This window comes from Lacerta agilis, chromosome 3 (genome assembly GCF_009819535.1).
Source record: "Lacerta agilis isolate rLacAgi1 chromosome 3, rLacAgi1.pri, whole genome shotgun sequence".
Classification (NCBI taxonomy): Eukaryota; Metazoa; Chordata; class Lepidosauria; order Squamata; family Lacertidae; genus Lacerta; species Lacerta agilis.
Genome location: NC_046314.1, coordinates 9,307,884 through 9,321,493, shown reverse-complemented (window position 1 = coordinate 9,321,493; position 13,610 = coordinate 9,307,884).

The following is a 13,610-nucleotide window of genomic DNA, read 5'->3' as shown; positions in this document are numbered from 1 at the left end:
TTAAAGCAAAAGCATGCTCAAGGGGGAAGCGATCCCAAAGCTTTGTTTATAACAACTTCCCTTTGTTGTCACTCCACTTACGGAGTCAATGCTAGAAAAGAATGGATGTCAAATCTTTCAGAGAACGAGGCTTTAATTTTTGGCTCAGTCACACTAACAGCAAAGATTGCTATCAACAGAGCAGCAGGGGGAAATCCATTTCCATGCTCCTAAGAGGGGCTGTTAAGACAAGAAGAAGAAGAAGAAGAAGAAGAAGAAGAAGAAGAAGAAGAAGAAGAAGAAGAGGAAGACATGGTTTATCCTCCCCTTCTGCAAATAGCTGGACTCAGCCAAGGCTGAATTCCGAATACCAAGCTGTCCTCCTGATCACATTGCTTAATATCTTGTATCCTAGAATACAATCTCGAAGAGTAGCCATGATAACCTTTGCTGCAAAAACTCTGGGTGCCCCCAGACCATTTTTGGGTACAGATACAAGAGCACACCGGGAAATTTAGGTTTGTGCATTTATTACGGATTAAAGCCCTCTGCCCAGCCTAGCGCAACAAACCCACTTTAAACTAGAAGCAGACTTCTACAGTTAGGAAGCAATGCTGAAATGCACTGAAAGGGCGGGATGAATGCATGTTTCTCACAAAGCCGTATGAACACCTTGCAAACAAATCAGGGCGAACGCAGGATAAATGCTCACTGTAGTATATAACCTTCCCGCAACCAAATATGGATAAATGTTCAATAAAGACTGGGTATAGTCTGACCTCTGTGTGAGCTTTGCGCGGGCAAGTCAGGATGAATGCTCTATAAACAGGTTGCCCGGAGGAGCCCAATGTTGTCTTTTTGAGGGCGCAGTGAACAGACCCTCCAAGTGCCCCTATTTTCCAGGGACAGTCCCAGATTTACAGAAGCCAGCCTGCTTTCTGATTTGATCCTGGAATGTCCCACTTTCCCTTAGGATGTCCCTATTTTTATTGGAGAAATGTTAGAGAGCATGGTTGGATGTTTCAGTTTTCATCGGAGGGCATGAGTGAATTAACTGAGCACTGGCCCCCAAAGTACACCCCAGTCTAGAGCAAGCACTTAATTTGTGTTCTCACCTTCTCTTTGTCCTGCACTATGAATACCAACTGCATTGGACAGAACCAACAGCTCTCCCCTTCACATTTACCTGAGGTGACCCATTAAAGTGTATGGGCATTTCTATGATCTAAACAAGAGGTGAGGAACAGCACCGTGAATGGCAGATGGAAACCTTCCCCATAAGGAGAAATGGAAGACTCCAGGGAAAGGCTCGTTGGGAGTAAAAGTCTCCTTGTGAGTAAGGCCTTCCTTGTGAGGAAACCACTTTCTGACAACAGCTGGTGGAATTTGGCAGAGCCCAAATGTGCTTCCTGCAGCTCCAGCTCAAAAGCCTCAGTAAGAGATCAGAGCAGATGCTGGGATGATGTATTAAGTCTGAGCCTTCTTGCCTGCATAGAATCAGGCCTTGGATGGAAGTTCCCCTGTGACTTAACTAGGTCAGGACAATATAATGGTTCCATATCTTGGTTTGGGAACATCAAAAGCAGGGCTTGCCCAAGCCGGAGGCTCAGGACAAAACGGCACTCCCCATTCAATGCGCAGATGCAACAAACTGGCTGTTGAATGAAGAAGAAGAAGAAGAAGAAGAGTTTGGATTTGATATCCCGCTTTATCACTACCCGAAGGAGTCTCAAAGCGGCTAACATTCTCCTTTCCCTTCTTCCCTGACAACAAACACTCTGTGAGGTGAATGGGGCTGAGAGGCTTCAAAGAAGTGTGACCAGCCCAAGGTCACCCAGCAGCTGCATGTGGAGGAGTGGAGACGCGAACCCGGTTCACCAGATTACGAGTCCACCGCTCTTAACCACTACCCCACTCTGGCTCTCATGAGCATGGGATAGAGTCCTCTAGTACCCTGGAGGGTTGGAGGTTGATTTAGAGGGTACATGACGAGTCTGTGGTGCACACAACTCTGGTTTCTAACAGAGGAGAATGCCCAGGGGGCCAAGGTGAGACAGCTGGGGCACTGTTGCTGCTTCCCTCCATCAGCTGCCACCTGCGGCGGCAGTTACCTCATTCTGCCTAATGGTAGGGCTGGCCTTGACCAGGCAAGTTATTCATGCTCTAAACTTCAGCACTTCATTGAGGAGATTGTTTAAACGTCCTCTGTAGGCCAGCCACATGTTCTATGACCTCTGATGCCAATAGAGGGGAACCGAACCTAAGTGGGTAATGAGAAATTTAGACTGACACGGTTCTTATTGTTTTTCAGAAGTCACTTAGAATGCTGTCAGTTCAGAGAGCTTGGAAACAGGGACTGACTCTAGCGTCCTTCTATTTGTTGTGTTAACCTTGGCGGGTTCATTTGCTGCGTTAACCTTGGCAGTCTTTTCCCATTTGCCTGTTCTGTGCTTTTAGTTTTTCCGGTGTTTCATCCTGCCTTGCAGAAGGCAGAGTTTACAGGTGGCCAGAGATCCAGGAGGTTTGTTGCTTGAATCAGAATTAAGGAGGCAGGAAATTCATTATTATTATTATTATATTTCCCACATTCTTCCAAGGATCCCAAGGCAGCATGTGTAGTTCCCCCCCTCTCTTATTCTCACAACAACCCTTTGAGGTAGCCTGAAAGACTGCGACCGGCCCAAGGTAACCCAGTGAGCTTCATTGCTGAATGGGGATTCGAACCCTGGTTCTCCCAGGCCCAACACTCTAACTACTATACCATACTTTCTTCCACATCTGGAGTGCAAGAAATAGGTCATTTATTACAAAAAAGTTTGTTGTATTTATCAGGGATAGCCAACACAGTGACCACCAGATTCTGTTAATAATAATAATAATAATAATAATAATAATAATAATAATAATAATAATAAAAAAAAAAATTTATTTATACCCCGCCCTTCCCAGCCAAAAAACCGGGCTCAAGGCGGCTAACACCAATTAAAATCACAGCAAAAAACAAACACAATCAATTTACAATAACAGATTAAAATACAAATTTAAAAATTCAATATTAAAACTGGTCTCATATTCAAATAACCCACCAATAAAAGAATGAAGCCTACATATTAAACAGAAACCAACCCAAAGGCCAGGTGGAACAGCTCTGTCTTGCAGGCCCTGCGGAAAGATGCCAAATCCCGCAGGGCCCTGGTCTATTGTGATAGACTGTTCCACCAAGTCGGGGCCAATACTGAGAAGGCCCTGGCCCTAGTTGAGGCCAACCTAGCATCTTTGTTGCTTGGGACCTCCAAAAGATTACTTTTTCAGGACCTTAAGGTCCTACACGGGACATACCAGGAGAGGCAGTCCCTTAGGTACGAGGGTCCTAAGCCGCATAGGGCTTTAAAGGTCAAAACCAGCACCTTAAACCTGACCCTGTACTCCACCGGGAGCCAGTGCAGCTGGTAAAGCACTGGATGAATGTGGTCCCGCGGCAAAGACCCGGTAAGGAGCCTCGCCGCGGCATTCTGCACCCGCTGGAGTTTCTGAGTCAGCTTTAGGGGCAGCCCCGCGTAGAGCGAGTTACAATAATCAAGTCTGGAGGTGACCGTCGCATGGATCACTGTGGCCAGATCAGGGCGAGAGAGGTAGGACAGTGTATCCCAAATCCGTTTTTGTACTGCAATTCCCACCATCCCTGACTACTGGCCTTTCTAGCTAGGAATGATAGGAGTTGTAGTCCAAAAGCAACTAGAGATCCAGGTTTGGGGAAAACTGTTAGACCACAACTCCCATCAACGATTATGGTGTGTGTGTGTGTGTGTTTCTACACCCCCCCCCCCCAATAAATCTCCACTTAATATGCAGGTGGTGTTGAATGCTACCTTCTGGAGAGAGAAAACCTGATGTAGTTGCCAGTTTCATGAGCGCCATAAATCATTCATGCTAAAGTAGACTACAAGCGCTTGGATCTCTAAGGCAGATCAATTTCAAGGTGCTTCCCTAACACACAAACACGATCCTTGATGATTGCTTATACAAATATGCATTTTCATTAAGAGTTCCCACATCTCTCTCTCCTCTCCTGAGCAACTCCTCTGACCCGGAGAAGCACCTGCAACTAATGAATTCACTGCTCCCCACTTTCTAAGGCTCCATCGGAAAAATACATTACCAAACACATATAAAGTCTGTAAATTTGTGATAAAACGAACCTTGTAATTCTCTGCTAATGTGATTTGGGTATCTCAATAAATCTTGAGGCAGGTGATGTGAAGGACTTTTTTTTTTTTTTTACATACTTTATATATCACTGACATTAATTAAAGGTTTCATGGCTCCAAGAGGATTTTGCTGCCTGCTTAAACGGTCATTGTTCTAAGACAAGGGCAGCCAATGTGCTGCCCTTCAGGTGCACTTGGACTCCAGCTCCCATCTGCACAAGCCTGGATGGTCAGTAGTGAAGGATGATGGGAGCTGTAGTCCAACATTATCATATATATATATATATATATATATATATATATATATATATATATATATATATATAATTTTTATTGTTTTTATACTAAACTACTGGGTTAAACCACAGAGTCTAGGGCTTGCTGATCAGAAGGTCGGCGGTTCGAATCCCTGTCACGGGGTGAGCTCCCGTTGCTCGGTCCCAGCTCCTGCCCACCTAGCAGTTCGAAAGCACATCAAAGTGCAAGTAGATAAATAGGGACCGCTCCAGCGGGAAGGTAAACGGCGTTTCCGTGCGCTGCTCTGGTTCGCCAGAAGCGGCTTTGTCATGCTGGCCACATGACCCGGAAGCTGTCTGCGGACAAACGCCGGCTCCCTTGGCCTATAGAGCGAGATGAGCGCCGCAACCCCAGAGTCGGACACGACTGGACCTGATGGTCAGGGGTCCCTTTACCTTTACCTTTTACTACAATAATATTTAAACAAACATTTTCATACATTTTCCATTTGGCTGTCAAGCCATGACTTCCGTCAATCCCTTCAAATGGCTTTCTAATTTTTTACTTAGCATTATACTTCTTTAATCAACCATTGCTTACATTATCAAAAAAAGAAAAAAAGAAATTTCCCTTACTTTACTATCCTACTTACAATAATAGTTCTACACATTCACTACAAAACTTCTTGAAATCCTATTAACGTATTCAGATGTAAATTGTCTTTCAAATAATTCGTAAATTTTAACCAGTCTTTGATGAATTTCTGGTCCCGCTGCTCTCGGATTCTTCCCGTTAGTTTGTCCATTTCTGCATATTCAGTCAATTTCGCTGTCCATTCCTCTTTCGTCGGTAATTCTTCTTGTTTCCATTTTTGTGCTAGAAGGATTCTAGCTGCAGCCGTTGCGTATTGGAAAAGTCTAATGTCCTTTTTTTCAATGTCTGTACCTACAATACCTAACAAAAAGGCTTCAGGTTTCTTGACAAAATTATATCTCAACATTTTTCTGTAGTCCAACATTATCAGGAGGGTACCATGTTGTCTACCCTGTTGGTTGTGACAGCACCCTGGTAGGTTGAACCGTGCACTATGTGTGGAGGGTGCTGCAAATGTGGATTCAGTTGGAGGTCTCTGAAGTTATTTGGTTGGGTGGGGAAGGAAATCCACCCCCCCCCCTTTGTGCCTCCAGGGTCTGCTCTACAGCAAAGTATGGCCATGGACCGTAGCTGATACTAGCAGAAGACTTTCCTGTTGTTCACTCACTAATAATAATAATAATAATAATAATAATAATAATAATAATAGATAATTTATACCCCACCCACTCTCGGCGGCTCCCAACAGAATATTAAAAACACAATAAAACATCAAACACTAAAAACTTTCCTAAACAGATGTCTTCTAAAAGTTTATTCCTTTGACCTCTGATGGGAGGGCGTTCCACAGGGCGGGTGCCACTACCGAGAAGGCCGTCTGCCTGGTTCCCTGTAACCTCACTTCTCGCAGTGAGGGAACCGCCAGAAGGCCCTCGGAGCTGGACCTCAGTGTCCGGGCTGAACGATGGGGATGGAGATGCTTCTTTAGGTCTATAGCCGTACCTTGGATCCCGAATGCCTTGCAAGTCGAACGTTTTGGCTCCCAAACGCCGCAAACCCGGAAGTGAATGTTCCGGTTTGCAAACGTTCTTTGGAACCCGAACGTCTGACGGGGCTTTTGTGGCTTCCAGTTGGCTGCAGGAGCCACGCTTTGGTTTCCTAACGTTTTAGAAGTTGAACGGACTTCCGGAACAGATTCTGTTTGACTTCCAAGGTATGACTGTACTGGGTCGAGGCCGTTTAGGGCTTTAAAGGTCAGCACCAACACTTTGAATTGTGCTTGGAAACGTACTGGGAGCCAATGTAGGTCTTTCAGGACCGGTGTTATGTGGTCTCGGTGGCCACTCCCAGTCACCAGTCTAGCTGCTGCATTCTGGATTAGTTGTAGTTTCCGGGTCACCTTCAAAGGAAGCCCCACATAGTGTGCATTGCAGTAGTCCAAGCGGAAGATAACTTGATACCCAAGTGTCCCATGCAGAACTCCTCATCCACACAAGCCTGATCTGTGTGATCCCCCGCCCCCAGTTATTCGTGTTTATTCAGCCTTCATCCTGATTTGCTTGAAAAAACCTTACCCAGTGGTCAGACTATGCCTGGTCTTTACTGAACATGTGTTCTGGTTTGTTTATGGGGCAGTTATACAGGAGTGATTTGCTTGTGGGGTGTTTGCATGTCTTCCTGTTAATCAGTTGTTCATCACCACACAACTATCAGTGCATTTCCTCATCACTTTCCTACCCTCAAACAGCCAATTTCTTATTTAAAGTGGATTTGTCGTGCTAGGACTCCAATCCACTTTAACTGTTCAAACCGTAATTTATAGCATACACAAAACCCCTCCTGCTAATTGTGACGGTTTGGAGGCACCTTATTATTATTATTTTTGCTGGGATGTGTGAAACTAATTTTCTAGTTTAAATTCAGTCTGGCTTCAGGGCCGGTTTTGGGAAAGAGACTCCTTTGTTCAACTTATAGAATGACCTTTACACACACACACACACACACACACACACACACACACACACACACAAACACAAGTGTGAACCTGCTTAATGGTTTTCAATAGGATTGTGCCAGCAAATATCCAGATCCCAAACTGAATCGGGCCAATTTGGGGAAAACAGGGGCAAACTCAGTTTAAGACTGGAGAAATGAGAAACTTGAAAGATTTGTCCATCCCTACTAATGACTGGGGAGGGGCCTATAGCCGAGACCCTATCTAGGGCAGGAAGATCAAACTCAGTTCTTGGCGAACACCAGAGGCAGGGCTGGCATCAGAAATGAGTAGCACCTTGGACAGCAGCCGAGTCTGCAGAGACCTAGCAAGGCCCACTGTTTGCCTGACCTGGGTTCCTCATGCCAGGTGGCTATCCGTCACAATTTATATTTCCCACAATGCCAGAGCACCTGATGTTGTGCTGCTCTTGGGCACTGTGAGGAATTTAAAAAGCTGGTCACCCAAGGAGCACCACAGAGGGGTAAGACCCCTGGGGAGGGGCAGTGGGGCAGAAATAAGTTTTCCATCCAGGCTTCCTCAATCCTAAAGCTGGGCCTGACCATAGGTGCTAACCTGTAAGGTTAAGGTAAAGGACCCCTGTATGGTTAAATCCAGTCAAAGGCGACTATGGGGTTGTGGCGCTCATCTTGCTTTCAGGCCGAGGGAGCCGGCGTTTGTCCACAGACAGCTTTCCGGGTCATGACTAAATTGCTTCTGGTGCAACAGAACACCGTGATGGAAATCAGAGCACATAGAAACGCTGTTTACCTTCCTGCCGCAGTGGTACCTATTTATCTACTTGCACTGGTATGCTTTTGAACTGCTAGGTTGGCAGGAGCTGGGACAGAGCAATGGGAGCTCACCTCGCCACGGGGATTCGAATCAAAGACCTTCTGATCTGCAAGCCCAAGAGGCTCAGTAGTTTAGACCACAGCACCATCCGTGTCCCTAGATGCATGCCGCAACCCCATAGTCGCCTTTGACTGAACTTAACCATACAGGGGTCCTTTACCTTTACCTTAATCTGTAAGATTTGAGCCATTGGTCTGATGATGATGATGATGATGATTCTATTATTTATTGAGTTTATATACCACCCTATACCCACAGGTCTCAGGGCTGTTCACAGGATAAAATCAGAAAATGAAACCACAAAATAACAACAACAACCCAATACTCCAGCCACCCACATTTTAAAAGGGCATAGGATGTCAATCAAATCTACCAAAGGCCTGGCTAAAGAGGAACATTTTTGCCTGGCGCCTAAAGGCATATAATGAAGGCAAATCTCCCTGGAGAGAGCATTCCACAAACGGGGAGCCACTGCAGAAAAGGCCATTCTTGTGTTGCCGTTCTCCTGACCTTTTGTTAAAATGCACAGAAAACATATTTCTCCTCTCAATGCCTTCACCTCTGCAGCGCCAGGGCAATGAAACTACCCCGCAGGAATAATGAAAATGAATGAGACGCACAGTCTAATGGAAGTTAAACACTTTTGATCATGTACTGAACGCTCCTGTTGGTCTCACTCAGCATAATGCAAGCTTCCTACATTCCTGTGCATCTCTGTCTACCTTCTGGTGCAAACAATTAGTCATGCATAAATACCTTTTAAAAGCATGTTTAGGGTGACCGGCATTACTGATGACGAAGAAGCTGTGTTTAGTGTTATTACTATTATTTTAATTGGGGGAAGGGGAGGAACTGAACCGCCAAGGAATATGTTCCAAGAGCAGATTGCGAAAATATGTACAGGCAATGGCCTCTGAATGCATAGCTGAGTATATTAGTGCCAGTAGCATCATTCAGAAAACAGAAATAGCAATCAAAACAGCTGGGAATGTCCAATATTGAATAGCAAACACTTGCAAGAAGCTGCTAGAAAACGATTCTGACTCACGATGTTTTTGAATGGGAAAATACGAGGAAAACACACATTGTAAATGGAAAATATGAAAGTAATTGAACAAATTATTCGGCCTGAAGCTGCAAATGCCTGGATCATATTTAACAAATTCCTAACGTTTCTCGTCCTAAACGTGGGGGGAAGCCCCAGATTTGCCCTTCCAGCTGATAAACTCTAAAGCAGCGCCACGAGGGAAAAAATTCAGGCATTTCAGAAAAATAGGTTTACAGTTGTTGACCCTTTGGGGTGGAATACAAAGTTTTCATGGCATTTGTTTTAAGCTGCTTAATAGACGCGAGCTCATGTTTCAGTTCAGAAGGAATGGCATCAGTTCAAAGGTAAGCAGCGATAAAAGGAATAAATAAATCATTGTTTGCATTTCAATGTTTCACTCAGCCAAAATAAAAATGGTTTCCCAGAAAACACATTTATTTTCGCACGAAGGGGAGGAAACACTGTGGTTTAGAAGAAGATAAGAAACCAAGATAATGAGTAGTGGACCAGTCATTTTAGAACTTGGACATAATTGCCTTATGGGCCACACACACCCCTTAAGAAAATAATGTGTTACATCACATAGGCCATGGGTAGGCAAACTAAGAGCCAGTGTGGTGCAGTGGTTAAGAGCGGTAGACTCGTAATCTGGGGAACCAGGTTCGCTTCCCTGCTCCTCCACATGCAGGGTGACCTTGGGCTAGTCACACTTCTCTGAAGTCTCTCAGCCCCACTCACCTCAAAGAGTGTTTGTTGTGGGGGAGGAAGGGAAAGGAGAATGTTAGCCGCTTTGAGACTCCTTCGGGTAGTGATAAAGCGGGATATCAAATCCAAACTCTTCTTCTAAGGCCCAGGGGGCGGATCTAGCCTAATCGCCTTCTAAATCTGGCCAGCGGATGGTCCGGGAATCATCGAGTTTTTACATGAGTAGAATGTGTGCTTTTATTTAAAATGCATCTCTGGGTTATTTGAGAGGCATAGGAATTTGTTCATATTTCTTTCGAAATATAGTCCAGCCCCCCCCCACAAGGTCTGAGGGACAGTGGACCGTCCCCCTGCTGAAAAAGTTTGCTTGACCCCTGACGTAGACTGTCAGCTTTTTACCAGAGAGACTGAAGTGCTTACTGGAACTTCAAGTTTCTGCATTTAAAGAGGAGTATAGTGGGTGGCGCTGTGGGTTAAACCACTGAGCCTAGGGCTTGCTGATCAGAAGGTCGGCGGTTCGAATCCCCGCAACGGGTTGAGCTCCTGCTGCTCGGTCCCTGCTCCTGCCCACCTAGCAGTTCGAAAGCACGTCAAAGTGCAAGTAGATAAATAGGTACCGCTCCAGCGGGAAGGTAAACGGCGTTTCCGTGCGCTGCTCTGGTTCACCAGAAGCGGCTTAGTTATGCTGGCCACATGACCCGGAAGCTGTATGCCGGTTCCCTCAGCCAATAACGCGAGATGAGCACCACAACCCCAGAGTCGGACATGACTGGACCTAATGGTCAGGGGTCCCTTTACCTTTTTATAGTGCTCTGAGCTCTGGCATAACAAAACCACATTTTAATTGGTTCTTTTTGGAGTTTGGAAAGTAACGGGGAAATGCATAGAAATGGGAGGGGTGAGCATGTCCTGCAAACCAATAAGATCTATGCTGACTGGTTTAAAATCAGCCTGTAAACAAACTAGAAAGAATGCTTCATAAAAAACAACCCAGGTCCAGTCTAACTCCTGTGAGTAAGCAAATAAGAACAAATGCTGAATAACTGGGTCATCTGGAGGAGCTCTTATTTTAAAATAAGCCAGTTCTGTTAGGTTTTCGGGCCCCTCTTCATTCTGCTGAGTGGAGCCTTGAGTATAACATACCTACAGGTGAAACTCGAAAAATTAGAATTTCGTGGAAAAGTCCATTTATGTAAGCAATTGTTTTCATTAGCTACTGGAGTTTAATATATGACATGCAAAGCGAGATATGTGAAGCCTTTGCTTGTTATAATTGTGATGATTATGGCGCACAGCTGATGAAAACCCCAAAGCTGAGATTGTTAATTTGGGGTTCTCATCAGCTGTACGCCATAACCATCACAATTATAACAAATAAAGGCTTGACATACCTCGCTATGAGTCTATCTCATATATTAGTTTCACCTTTTAATTTGAATTACTGAAAGAAATGAACCTTTCCACGATATTCTAATTTTTCGAGTTTCACCTGTAGCTTATGCCAAGTCAAACATTACAGCTTTAGGGATAAGCAGCAAAATTGTAGCCAGAATGACCCAGGGAGAATTTGTGAGGGTGCTGGATCAAAACAAAGACGAAGCATATATTCTATATTCTTGCTCAGCACTGGCCTGATCTAGGCAGCCTGAAAATCAGGGCATACAATACTTGGTTATTGTAGATGCTGTGCATTACATTTATTCTTCAACAATGCCGAGTTCTGTAGGAACAAAGCAAGACAGCCGCTGGCTCAGATATGCAGCATGCTATCCTTAAATTGCAGGGATCCAGCTTTTATGGGAAATGATAATTTTAGAAGGATAATCTCATCCGGTTGATGTGATTTTGGAGCAATCATAACAGTCTTCTCAAGCAGGCACATGGGAACTGACAGCACCAACCTACTCATGTTTACTTAGGTGTAAGTTCCACTGAGCTCAGTGGGATTTACTACCTGAATTCATCGAAATGAGCTGTAAAGTTAACTATTTAGGTGATATAATATATGAAGGCATAGGAAATATATCTCCCCCAGCCTTCAGCTGTCTCAAAACTTATATTTTTTTAAAAAAGCAGAAGCCTTCTCTTCCTTCTTACTTTAATTTCATATCACCAAGAATTCATTTTGTTCTTCCTTTTGTCTGAGCTTATATTTGCCCATCTGTAACACTTTGATAAGGCTTTTAACAATCCTTCTGTTCTGGTTCCTTTCTCCCCTCTCCCACCAAAGCTCCCCGTTTATTACTTTTGTAAGAAGATTGGTTTCCACAAATGAACAATTTTTAAAGACATCTGAGTTGGTAACATCCGAAACTTTCAGACTACTCTAAGCCGGGAAATAAAATAGACATCTGAAGTCACAGAAGTAATTTTAATGTGGCATTTAGAGCAGAAAGCTGGTGTTTCAGAGGCAGCGAGGAATGCTTAAGCAGTTGGAAGTTAAGAGGCTCACTGGGTTTTGAGAAACTGAAATAAACCATTCTGGAAAGCTGCAGATGAATCTATAATTTAGGGAAAGGTTCCTACCTGTCCTTTTGGAAGAACTTCAAGGTTGTACACACACCCACCCACCCACCCACACACACACACACACACACCAACGAAATCTACCTGGATATTCTAGATACCAAGGCTGGATCTAGACACATCAAAGAAGTGTTTCAGTTAAGTGCATTGTAAAAGATACCTATTTATCTACTTGCGCTGGTGTGCTTTCAAACTGCTAGGTGTGCTTTCAAACTGCTACATTTTGCTCTTGCTTTTATGATACACTATAGATAGTTGAGTTACTCTGTTTTGGGGGTGCTGATGAGTGGAGGATCCTCTCTTGATGTATGCAAAGGTTGGGCTTAATGAACTTCAGATGGGAACCTGCTGTGCCCCTGTGTCATGTCAGATCAGACAATAGTTACACGGTACAGACCAAGCCTTCTGCAAGAGATCAGAGGCTCATCATGCCTACCAAGACATTGCTTATGAAAGGCCTATTTGGCCAAAGGTGCTATTGAGGAACAGCCTTTTCTACCAGAGCCTGGGAGCTGTTGTTTATAGCTTTAGTAACCTCAGAGCTAGGGTGCTGTAACACATGATATGTGGGGATGCCCTTGAGGTCAGTGTGGATGCTGCAGATGTTACAAAAAAGCCATGGACCACATCATCTCAAGGGTGGGCCATAAAACTTGCATTGCACCAAGGGTTTTGAACTGGCACTTTATTTCATTTCTCATGGCAAGGCCAGGGAGAGTTGGACGGATGGACTGTGAACATGGGAGGGATGCCACAGAATTGTGTGTTGCTCCACAGCAGGCCACAAAAGTGCACAACTTTAAAGAGCTTCCCATGGTGCTCAGCTGATTATGATCGGTAGGACAATCTCAATGGAAGGACAGTCTCCTTCCACTTCAGAACAGAAGGGAGGATAGGCGTCTAATTTCGGAATCCAGCAAAAAGCGAGCATGTTCAAAGGGACATGTTCAATCCAGGGGAGGACAAGTCAATGCAAACAGGAACTGAGCAGGAAAAGGAAACAGTCCAAAACCTCTGACATTCTTCCGATGAAAACAGGGACATTCTCTTCAATAGTAATAACTATAATAATTTTACTATCTATACCCTGCCCATCTGACTGGGTTGCCCCAGCCACTCTGGGCAGATTCCAACATATATAAAAACATTAAATATTAAAAAACCGCTTCCCTATACAGGGCTGCCTCCAGTGAAAACAGGGACATCCTACCATACCCTCCAATATGTCTCTGGTCAAAATAGGGATGTCCCTAAGTCTCCCCCAGCACCACAATCCAAAAGCATCAGTTCTTCGGATCACTGCCGTGTTGTGGCGAAGGGGCTTGAATAACTCAGAGAAGCTATGAGCTATGCCGTGCAGGGCCACCCAAGACGGACAGGTCATAGTGGAGAGTTTTGACTAAACGTGATCCACCTGGAGTAGGAACCGGCAAAGCCACTCCAGTATCCCTGCCAAGAAAACTCC